Source organism: Prunus persica, chromosome G1, assembly GCF_000346465.2.
Source record: "Prunus persica cultivar Lovell chromosome G1, Prunus_persica_NCBIv2, whole genome shotgun sequence".
Lineage (NCBI taxonomy): Eukaryota > Viridiplantae > Streptophyta > Magnoliopsida > Rosales > Rosaceae > Prunus > Prunus persica.
The window spans coordinates 37,531,077-37,543,645 of NC_034009.1; the positions used below are offsets into that span (position 1 = coordinate 37,531,077).

A 12,569-nucleotide genomic window follows, 5' to 3' on the forward strand; every position below is an offset into this window, starting at 1 on the left:
GTTTTGCAATGAGATTCTTTGTTTGTGTGTCTTATGTATTCAGCTTTGTGCATATACTGAATTCTTACCGTCATGTTTCTACTTACACTTCTCTTTTAAAACAATGATCGGTCAACATATAATCTTGTCAGATATATATTTATGTTATTAGATTGTGAATATAAATCATGCAACACATAATATAAAATTAGAATTTATTTTAAATAGGTAATTGCGTAGATATTTAGGATTTAAATGACTCATTCAAAAGCAGGCGATTAAAGACACCGCTCTGAAAAATAAAATAAAAGAGACAAAAATAGAACATCTCCATGTGTGTGGATTATCTTGTGAATTAATAAAGCGCCGTTGGAGAAAGATATTTCAGGCTTTGATAAGCTCGTGCAGTTTTGTCAATTGCTTTGTGGGAAATACAAGAGCCATCGTTGTTATTATTCTGGCCTTATATGGGGTTGGTCGAATTGTAGAAGGACACAAACAATTTATATTATTTCCATCGCTATCATTGGAATTCAAGCTCAACAGCCAAATTAAATTTGGACCCTGTCGAAATTCAAGCTCATCGCTAATAAACCCCACTAATTTTGCTTTTTAATCTAATTTTCTATCTTAATTATTTATAAGAAGAAAACCCCTTGAAAGCAACTTGAACTGGAAATGGTGCGCAATGGATAAGTATGTGTACAATTAAACGTAAATTATTTTAATTTTTTATTATTTTAAATACTTCATATTGAGAGGGGCGATAACATACGAAATTCACACACACTACACGAATGCTAGGATTTGAACTCAAGACCTTTCCTAGAGGGCCGAGTGCTCTAAACCATTGCACTAGTGGATACTTTGTTATAACCGCAAATCATGGATTGAAGAATAGGGCAATTTGAGTAATGTCAATAATTTGATGTTTCTGTCCTTTATGTAGCTGGAAGTTGTTTAGAGGCCACTAAACAGTGGATTTTGGTTCTGGAAAAATGTCTTGCATGATTGCGTTGATGTCTTCGGTTATCATATCAATCAAGCTTTGTCAGCAGGTTGGACAAAAACTTGGGACCCTTTGTAACACATTGGCCAGCATAGAATTAAAGCCCTTGCTGGGAGTTTTTCTTGGTTTTACTTTTAGTTGCTCATCATTTGCTACTCAGTATGCGTTATTATGAAAACATGCATTTTTAAGCAAATAAATAATTCATGTACTATACACGTACATACATATTTTTCCTAAATAATACACATTTTTCAAATATTTTGTAATAATACATATTGTTCGTGTATTTATTATTGAAAAAAACTACAAATAGATCATTTAAATATTAATATATATACTTGCCGAATGTATATATAAATGCGGAGATGTTAGCACCCCATACCCCTTTGGCATAGTGAGAAGAAACGGCTGTCACTTGAACAATTATTTCCTCATTACTTATACCACAAGTTACGTACACACCTCCCAAATTTCTAATCAGATCAAATGTTGAAGTCCAGACACAAGAGCATATCTTTGGATGGCCAATTACGCATCCGCACATTCGTGGCGGTGGATTGTTACAACCAAAATGGCAAAAGCCTATTAAACCAAATTAACCATTTCACCGTTCCCATTCTCTCTTGCTTTTCTTCTGCTTGCTTGATTATTCTTTTTTTTTCGATGCATTGTATATAGTTATTTCAAATACATTGTACATATCCAAATTAATGAGTTAGTTCTCCAAATTCGCAATATACTTTAACCCAACAACGAGGGCATTTTAGTAATAAACTTGGTTTCAATTCCAATTTATGTGAATTTAGTAAACAACTTATAAGGAATTAGTACCACTTATACCCCAACTCCATATAGTTTAGTAAACAACTTCAATAGGAATCCGGATTTTAACTCTCCTCAATCCAACTCATCTTCAATAATTCAATTCATCCTCAATTCAATTCCTCACTAATTTGATAACGGATTAGTAAACATGTCATTAAATCATTTTATCTAAATATGCTTGGCACATACCCAAAAAGAAGAATTACTACTAAAAATTGATATTTTCCTTGATGAAGAGTTGTCTTCTCAGACCCAGATGAATTGTATATAAATTCCCTACGTACCTTTGCCTATTCTATCAATTGTTCGTGTCTCTCTCGGATGGTTCTCGTTTTATTGACTCAACTTACCTGCAAAAACAATCCCATGTGCCCTCTAATTTCAAATGGCCTGACGAGGACGCGGTTTCTGCTAAACAAGAGCTGAATGCGCCAGTGGTGGATCTTGAGGGTTTCTTCAAGGGTGATGTTGTGGCAACTGAGAATGCTGCCAAGCTCATTAATTAGGTCATCTTGCTTGAGCCATGGATTTTTCCTAGTGACCAACCATAAGGTCGATGCATATCTCATCCAACTCGCTTATGATCATGTGGATCATCTTTTCAATCTTCCCATCGAGGAGAAAATAAAGGTACAGAGGTGTCCTGGTAGCCCTTATGGCTATTCGGGTGCCCATATGGATTGATTTGCGTCCAATTTGCCATGGAAGGAAACTTTTTCGTTTGCTTTCTAGGAAGGTCCAGACCCAATTGTGGCCAATTACTTCGAATTTACTATGAGTAGGGTAATGTTATATGTACGTATGTATCACATATTATTATAGTTACGTCTTAAATTTCTAGACTACATACTCTTAATTAATTTGCTTGTTAATTAATTAATTAATTAATTACTTTTTGGGTTTCTTTTTGTACGTACTGTAGGTTGTATATCAAAAGTATAATGAAGCAATGCACGGTTTGGCTCTTTCAATTATGGAACTCTTGGCAATCGGATTGGGAGTGGATCGGATGCTCTACAGAGAGTTCTTCGAAGATGCTGTGTCTGTCATGAGAACCAACTTATATCCAACTTGCCAAGAGCCAAATCTTTCTCTTGGAACGGGACCTCATTGCGATTCTAATGCCCTCACCATTCTTCACCAAGACCTGGTTGGAGGCCTTGATGTGTTTGTCGACAACAAATGGCAGAAGGTTCGGCCTATTCCTGGTGCTCTAGTCATCAACATTGGCGGTGTCTTCGCGGTACGTAATGTATATCCTAACCCTAACCCTCTTTTAATTAATTTAATTTATTCAAAAAGTAATTAAGCTTAATTAGAGTAATTCATCTTAAGTTTATTATCATCGATCAAGTTGCTACATATGTATGTACAAATGCATGCATGTGCTTATTAAATAGTTTAATGAACTAATAATTAATTATCATTAGTGTTAATTATGAGTGTTAATTAATCTTGTAGGCATTATCGAATGGCATATACAGGAGTAGCTTGCACAGGGCAGTTGTGAACAGCCACAAGGAGAGGAGGTCTTCGGTCTTCTTTATGTGCCCAAGAGCTGACAAGTTGGTGAAGCTCGCAGAGGAACTTGTGCCCACAAGTGAGGGGGCACAAGAAAGTTTCCGGATTTCACATGGTCAGATTTACTCAAAATTATTATAGGGTTAACTAAACTACTCTCGAAACTTCACCCATTGGTTCTTTCTGCTCATCATACCAATTCCAAACCCACCAATTAATTGATAATATGAGGTGGTCCGGCTAGCTATATATACCATGGAGATGGAGTTCTCTAAATTATTTTTATTTTCTAAACTCTATTGCGAGTCCTTGTGCGTGTGACCCACATTAATAAAATCCTAAAAGTTCGAACTTCTAAAAAGGATTTTTGTTGTTGTTGTTGGAAGTGTTATTAGTAAAGCTAGCTTGTTATATGATCTTGGTTCGAATTTACACACTGACAGTGAACCTCTAAAGACAACAACGTAGGTGTCTCCATTTACACACACATATATATATATCATCATTTTAATTTCCTCAGTTTAATTAAATTCTTGGAGCATGCATAAGAGTTGCACGCATCTTCGCCAACTAGCTCTTAATCTAATATACACCATCATAGCACAAGAAATTAGTAAGTGGGCCAAGCAACTGTACTGCCTTCACTCTCACATTTTCGAAAATTTTTCAATTGAACATATGTTCTCAATTTTTTCTTCAGAAGTGAGAAGGTGAAGAAAAAAAGAATCCTCCAACACCACTAAAAAACCAGACTATTACCTTGTTTTTTAAGGTAGCCCCATTCTCTAAGTCCAAAGTTTATATGTTTTCGGAAGATATCGTGAAACTTGGGAATTCGCTGGTACATTTATTGGGACACGTTAAGGACAAACTTTGCACACAAAAATAGGGTTTAAAAAAATGAAATAAAACTTGACATACGTGGGCCAGTCATTACATGTAACAGATATATAATATTCTAAATTTATCACGCATTATCATATCAAAAAATTAAAATACATGATAATTGGTTCAATAGCATGTATTTGGCTTTATAAGTCTGTCAAATTCTGAGATTTCAAAATACGACATTCATGACAAAATTAAAAATAAGATTAAATAAAAACTTAGTACCTTCCACCTTTGGCCAAGTAGCAAAGTATACGTGATTGCTAATTGCTACTATTACTCTATTAGGTGAAGATGATTGGCAAAACAAAGAAAAGCTAATTTGCCACTAAAATGGCTTTCGTGTCTCTCTTCTATAATTATATCTGTGTGAGAGAAAAACTCCCATCCCCCTTTCTAACTTCGATAAAATAAATAAAAAGAACGATAATAGCTTAGAAATTAGAATGACTCATGGAGGACAACAAAAGTCTTTACACCTATTAACACACCTCAATGGGTTGGATATTTATACCAAAATCGTTACAACCAATACAAAACCTCTTTAGACAAATGGCTCAACATAATAACATTGTGGAAATTTTTAGGTCATGATAAAGGTATTTATTGTGAAATATTAGGTTCGAGTTTTAGCACTCGTAAAAGAGAAATTCTTAAGTGTATACAATCGGTGATGGGGTAAAGTTTCTCCCCATAGTTACAGAAGAGAGGCACATGAAAATCACTTTTGGTGGCAAATTAGCTTTCTTTGTTTTGCCAATCACCTTCACCTAATATCAATGAGCCATACCGCATATACTTTCTTTTTTAAAATTTTAAATTGAAAAAAAAAAGTGTATTCTAGTTTGAAATATTATAATTAGACCGACTTATAAAGCCAACTGGATGCTATTGCACCGTTCTAAAGTTATATAATATAAGTAATAATGCTTCACTGGTGTAAGCTTTAAGATTAAATTCTTAGAATCAAGTAAGAGGTGGACATGGCTCTCAAGAAGCTGATGGTGGCTGGCTCTCTGTGACACCAGACTTTGTCAATATGTAAATTAATTTTCTCACTGTCAATACTTAATTCCTTTTGAGCTAATTAAAACGCATCCAGTTTCTTTGTGTTTGGATTATTTAAGTTACACCAGAAACCTTACAAATTTACAAATAATAAGCAAACAATCCATGATTCTACAACTTTTGTATGTATGCAAAAGCAGAAGTTGAGTATAAGCAATCTTTACCAACATTCAACAAAGACCAAAAGCGGAAGCTCCAAAACATGGGTTTGGATACAAAGCTTCTGAAAACTGTGTGCTTATATGGGTAATGGCAGCAGCCACAACAAGATCAGCATCAGAAGAAGAAATTCCCCCAAACCATAAGAGCAGATTGCCAATACAAGTGTGGGGAAGTTAGCATCCCATACCCCTTTTGACACAAGTGAGGGCTGTTACTTGAACAATTATTTCCTAATTACTTGTAACACAAGTTACACCCCTCCTAAACCATTTCTAGTCAGATCAAATGTTGAAGTCCAGTGCATATCTTTGGATGGTCAACTACGCATTCACACGTTCGTGGCGGTAGACTGTTTCAACCAAAACGGCACACAGGGGAAAAGACTATCCAGCCAAGCCATTTCACCGTTCCCCTTCTCTCCTACCCGTAACAAGTTCATCAGCGTCGGATGCGACAGCTTTGCTTATATTGAAGGAAATGACAAGGTATACTATACAGGGTGTCTTTCACTGTGTACTAGTACTGACAGCCTAGCCAATGGTTCCTGCGCGGGCATTGGATGCTGCAAAGCCGTTATACCGAAAATGATGTACATTTTTAGTGTAAAAGTCCAAAGCTTCCATAATCACAATGGGATTTGGGACTTCAATCCTTGTAGCTATTCCTTTTGGGTGGAAGAAGAGTCTTATGACTTCTCCACTGTTGATCTCCAGAGTAGGAGCAAGGTTACCACAGTACTTGATTGGAGTGTTGAGCAACAAACATGCAAAGAAGCACAAGAAAATGTGACAAGTTATGCATGCAGCCATATTAGGAAATATCTTTAGATATTCAATCATACTGTATCAGAGCTTCATCCTGGTACTTGACCCCTTCTACTTCCTAGCCACCTTCAAACACCATGTCAGATCAAACACCACCAGAAACCAGAGACAATACTTCCAAAAATTCAAGCACCAACACCAAAAATCCTGGTATGGATTCATCACACCCATATTTTGTTCATCAATCAGATCACCCCGGTCTCATGCTCGTTCCCATAAAGTTGAACGGCACCAATTACCCATCTTGGAGTAAATCCATGCTCCATGCTCTCACGACCAAGAACAAAGTTGGCTTTGTCAACGGATCCGTTCAACCTCCTTCAGAAACTGAACAACCAACCGAATATGCTCTCTGGAATCAATGCAACAGTATGATTTTATCATGGCTTGCTCATTCGATGGAACCCGATTTGGCCAAAGCAGTTGTTCATGCCAAGACTGTCCATCAAGTGTGGCAAGATTTCAAAGATCAATTCTCATAAAAGAATGCACCAACCATATATCAGATACAGAAATTCATCGCCTCTCTCTCACAAGGCACCATGACGGTTTCAGACTATTACAAGAAACTCAAAGATCTCTGGGATGAATTAGAAACATATCAAACACCTCTCACATGTAACGAGATGAAAGCACACAATACACAAAAGGAAGAAGATCGGATGATGCAATTCCTTATGGGCCTCAACGACACCTACAACAGTGTTCGCGGGAATATCCTCATGATGTCGCCATTGCCTAATGTCCGCCAAGCCTATTCACTTGTCGTTCAAGACGAAACACAACGACAAATAACATCAGGACCAACAGAGAATTTTTCCATTGCCGCTGCGATTCACAGCCGATCAAACAATATGTCGAATAATTCGACGAACAAACACTGTGAGCACTGTGATAGAAATGGTCATACAATTGAAGAATGTCGGACCCTCAAATTCCATTGCAAGTATTGTGATAGGAGAGGCCACACTGAGGATAAATGTAAATTCAAAAATGGGACATGGGTTCCCAATGACACAGGAATTCAAGGCAGTAGGCATAATCAATCTAAGCAACAACGTCAAGGGTCTAAAGGGCACATCAATTCGCGTGGGTCCTTTTTTACTGCCCACGCAGCAGACACAGCTCCAGCGCATGAGGCCCAATCATATGGTTTCAGTGCACCAACCCAGCCAGCCTCTCAATCCAACCCTTTACATGGGTTTTCTGCAGAGCAACTCCAACAACTAGCACATCCGTTTCTATGATGAGTTCAACTCATTCCCCTAGTAATAGCAATGCTTATGCAAATGTTGCAGGTCTGGCTCCTTTTTCCATTTCCTTCATAAATTCTGTGTTCACTAAACCTTGGATTTTAGATAGCGGAGCTATTGATTGCATCACTTATGATCCCACACTTTTCACTAAAACTGAATCATCACAAATGCCCATTGTTAATTTACCTACTGGTTCTCATGCCCCAATCACTTCCACTGGCACTATACCATTCAATTCAAATATCACATTAGACAAAGTTTTGTGTGTTCCATCTTTTCGCTTAAATCTTATGTCTGCCAGCAAACTCACTACTTCTCTAAAATGTTGTGCCATTTTGTTTCCTACCTTCTGTGTCTTGCAGGACTTGGCTACGGGGAAGATGATTGGCTTGGGTAAACAGCGTGGTGGTCTCTATTACATGTCTCCATTGCAAAAGACACCTGTCTCATATCAAGTTTCACTCTCATCCGATTTATGGCACATGCGACTTGGACACCCATCCTCTGCTCGTCTTCGATTAGCTTCTTCATTATTGCCTTCCAATGCTATTTCTTTTGATAATAATTGTAGTGTTTGTCCCATGGCCAAACAAACAAGACTTCTATTTCCTCTAAGTTCAATATCAACTAAAGCTCCTTTTGATTTGTTACATTGTGATATTTGGGGTCCACACAAAGTTACCACACATTCAGGGGCATGTTTCTTTCTTACCATTGTGGATGACTTTGCTAGGTGCACATGGATATTTTTGATGCAGCATAAATCTGAAACCCAAAACCTTCTCAAATCTTTTGTTGCTTTTGCCCACTCTCAATTCCATGCCAACATTAAAACCATTCAGGTAGACAACGGGTCTGAATTTTTCTCCATGAGGGATTTTTTTCAAAATAATGGCATTGAATATCAACGCACTTGTGTTTACACTCCACAACAAAATGGAGTCGTCGAACGCAAGCATCGCCACATTCTCATTGTCGCACGTGCATTACTTTTTCAGTCTCACTTACCCATTATTTTCTGGGGTGAATGTGTCTTGACCGCTGTCTATCTTATTAACCGATTACCCTCACCATTACTTTCCAGTAAATCACCTTTTGAATTGTTATACAACCGTCCCCCATCACTCGACCACTTGAAAGTCTTTGGTTGTCTCTGTTATGCAACTATTGTCCATCCTATTCATAAATTTGATCCCCGTGCCACACGTTGTGTCTTTGTTGGATATCCTACTGGCCAAAAGGGTTACAAACTCTACAATTTGGAGACAAACAAATTCTTTGTAAGCCGTGATGTTCGATTCTGTGAAAATACCTTCCCTTTCTCTCAATTTTCGGCCTCCCTTACCCCACCTACTCCTCAGCCCTACCTTTCCTCTGATTTTCTTAACAGCTGGACCCCACCAATTGATCCGCCCAACCCACTAGCCAATCTGCCCAACCCTCCAACCAACCCACCACAAGTGCCTAACCACTCTATCCTCTATGACGCACATGACGAGCTTGACAACCCCACCTCTCCCATCCCACCTTTGTCCCCGTCCGTCGACCCCACCCCTCCACATACAGATAATCTCATTCCTCTCATTCCCCCTCCTCGATAGTCCACTCGCTCTAAACATCCTCCAGCATGGCATACAAACTACCACATGTCCAACCACGTCAATCACTCAACCTCAGCGCCTCGTTCTGCATCAGGTACTCGGTTTCCCCTTTCCCACTTCCTTACCTTCTCTCGTTTATCCTCTGCCCATTGTGCTTTTCTTGCTAACATTACAGGTCACACAGAACCCACATCCTATGCTCAGGCTATTCTTGATCCATATTGGTGCCAAGCCATGACTGCAGAACTAGAGGCTTTACAGCACAATAACATTTGGAGTTTGGTTCCGCTGCTCGTTGGTCATAAACTGAACGGCTGCAAATGGGTCTACAAAATCAAATACAAGTCCGACGGCACCATTGAGCGCTACAAGGCTCGGCTTGTTGCTAAAGACTACACTCAAATTGAAGGCATCGATTATCAGGAGACTTTCTCCCCTACAGCCAAACTCACTACCCTTCGTTGTCTTCTTACTTTTGTTGCTGCCCGCCATTGGTTCATCCACCAATTAGACTTTCAAAATGCTGTCCTCCATGGCGATTTACATGAGGTGGTGTACATGGAGCCTCCTCCTGGTCTTCGCCAATAAGGGGAGAACGTTGTATGTCGGCTCAACAAGTCTCTCTATGGTCTCAAACAAGCTTCCAGAAACTGGTTTTCCACATTTTCAGATACCATTCAAAAGGCTGGTTATTAACAATCTAAAGCTGATTATTCTCTTTTTACCAAGGTTGAAGGCACTTCATTTACTGCAGTTCTTATCTATGTTGATGACATACTTCTCACAGGAAATAATCTTCAAGAAATGGAACGTCTCAAAAAGTTTCTTCTCAATCGCTTCCGCATCAAAGATCTTGGATATTTGAAATATTTTCTGGGCATTGAATTCTCTCGTTCCAAGAAAGGTATTTTCATGTCTCAAAGAAAGTACGCACTTGATATTTTGCAGGATTCAGGACTTTTAGGCGCACGCCCAGACAAGTTCCCAATGGAACAGAATTTGAAACTCACTTCCCCAGATGGAGAATTACTGAATGATCCAACCAAATACAGGAGACTGGTTGGCCGATTGATCTACCTTACTGTCACAAGGCCTGATATAGTCTATCCTGTTCGAACACTAAGTCAATTCATGCATCAGCCTCGCAGACCTCATTGGGATGTTGCCATACGGATCCTTAAATACCTCAAGGGGACTTCAGGTCAGGGTTTGTTATTTTCTGCCACCAACAATCTTACATTAAAAGCTTTTTGTGATTCAGACTGGGGAGGTTGTCGTGCGACAAGGAGATCAGTTACAGGATACTGTGTTTTTCTTGGCAATTCACTCATCTCATGGAAATCCAAGAAACAAACCAATGTTTCAAGATCATCAGCAGAAGCTGAATATCGAGCTATGACCAACACATGTTTGGAGCTGACTTGGTTACGCTTTATACTACAAGATTTAAAAGTCCCACAGATAGCTCCTGCACCATTGTTTTGTGATAATCAGTCAGCTTTGTATATTGCCGCTAATCCTGTTTTCCACGAGCGTACAAAGCACATCGAAATTGATTGTCACATAGTTCGAGAAAAACTACAAGCTGGAATAATTAGTCATTCGTATGTACCTACATGCTTCCAATTGGCAGATATTTTTACGAAGGCCTTGGGGAAGGATCAATTTGTGACATTGCGCGACAAGTTGGGACTTCATGATATTCACTCTCCAACTTCGTGTAGATCAAATCCCACTAATATTGGATCACGTCTTCAAAGCCTTAACAGTAGGGTTGATAGAAGGCTATTGTTGTATATATGTATTATACTATTTGACGTTGGTAATACAACAGAATATTCAACCATTTGCTTTCTTTAGAAGCCAGGCTCATAGCTTTTGCCTTGACTCTGATAATGGTCCGGGATACCGTTGTAGTTGCTCTCCAGGTTATCAGAGCAATCCTTACATCCCCAGTGGTTGCCAAGGTACTTCAGTCTCTTTGGATTAAATGTTCACAGTGAATTCATTTATGTTCTTATTTGGTTTAGTTTATTATATTGTTCAGCAATCATTTTTCTTTTGGTTGATTGAACTAACAAGGTCGCATTGCTTGTTTGTCTTCAAGATGTTGACGAGTGTGCTGATCCAATGCTTAATGACTGTGAAGAAAGATCTTGCATTAACCAAAAGGGGAGCTACACTTGTGATTGCCCCCGAGACTACTATGGGGATGGCCAAAAAAATGGAGAAGGCTGCGCTGGTTGTCAACTTCGAGTGATTAAGATTGTGGCTGGTAAGTTTGATATACATAAATCAAAATTTTTTTAGTCTCCAAATGTCCCAATTCTGATATGAAAAGTTCAGAAATTTAGTACATATACCAAATATCTACACTTATTTTCTATGCAGGTAGTGGAGTAGGCCTTGTTCTACTGCTAGCTAGTGGTGGCTGGTTCTATCTGGGACTCAAGAAAAGAAAGCTTATCAAGCTAAAAAAGCATTATTTTCAGCAAAACGGTGGCTTAATGTTACAAAAACAACTCTTGAGACCAGAAGGATCCATTGACACTACCAAAATTTTCACAGAGGAAGAACTCAAAATGGCCACCAACAACTTTGATGAGAGCAGAATCATTGGCCGCGGAGGATATGGAACAGTTTATAAAGCTGAGTTACCTGATCAAAGAGTTGTTGCCATGAAAAAGTCCAAAATAGTCGATCGTAGACAAAACGATCAATTCATTAATGAAGTGGTGGTACTATTGCAGGTCAATCACAAGAATGTAATTAAACTCTTCGGGTGTTGTTTAGAGACAGAAGTGCCATTGCTTGTTTATGAATTTGTCACCAATTGTACCCTTTCTGACCATATCCACCAAGAGAACACAACTTCCACCGCCACCATTCCTTAGAACGTACGTCTTAAAAATAGCCACAGAAACTGCAGGGGTGCTTTCATACTTACACTCTGCAGCATCAATCCCAATCATCCATGGAGACATCAAGTCAACAAACATACTCTTGGATGATAATTACACAGCAAAAATGTCTGACTTTGGACTTTCAAGGCTGGTTTCTCTAGATCAAGCTCAATTGTCTACAGTGGTGCAAGGAACTGTTGGATATTTAGACCCTGAGTACTTACAAACCAGCCAACTGACAGACAAGATGTGTATAGCTTTGGAGTTGTAATGGTGAAGCTACTAACCGGGAAGAAGGCGGTCTTTTTTAATGGGCCTGCAGAGGAGAGAAATCTTGCAAGGTTCTTTCTTTCTGCACTGAAAGAGGACCAGTCAAGAATTATTCTTGAGGATTGTGTACTTCAGAGAGGGAGATGTTGAGGAGGTGAAGGAGTTTGCTAGCCTTGCTGAGAGGTGTTTGAGAGTGAAAGGAGAAGAAAGTAGCAGCAGAACTAGAGGATCTGACTACTATGGCATTGGCAGGGCAGTCA

At 38.8% G+C, this 12,569-nt stretch overlaps 1 pseudogene; it reads left to right on the plus strand.

Annotated features, from left to right (window-relative positions):
- Window positions 2,022–6,761, plus strand: LOC18793793 (annotated as a pseudogene).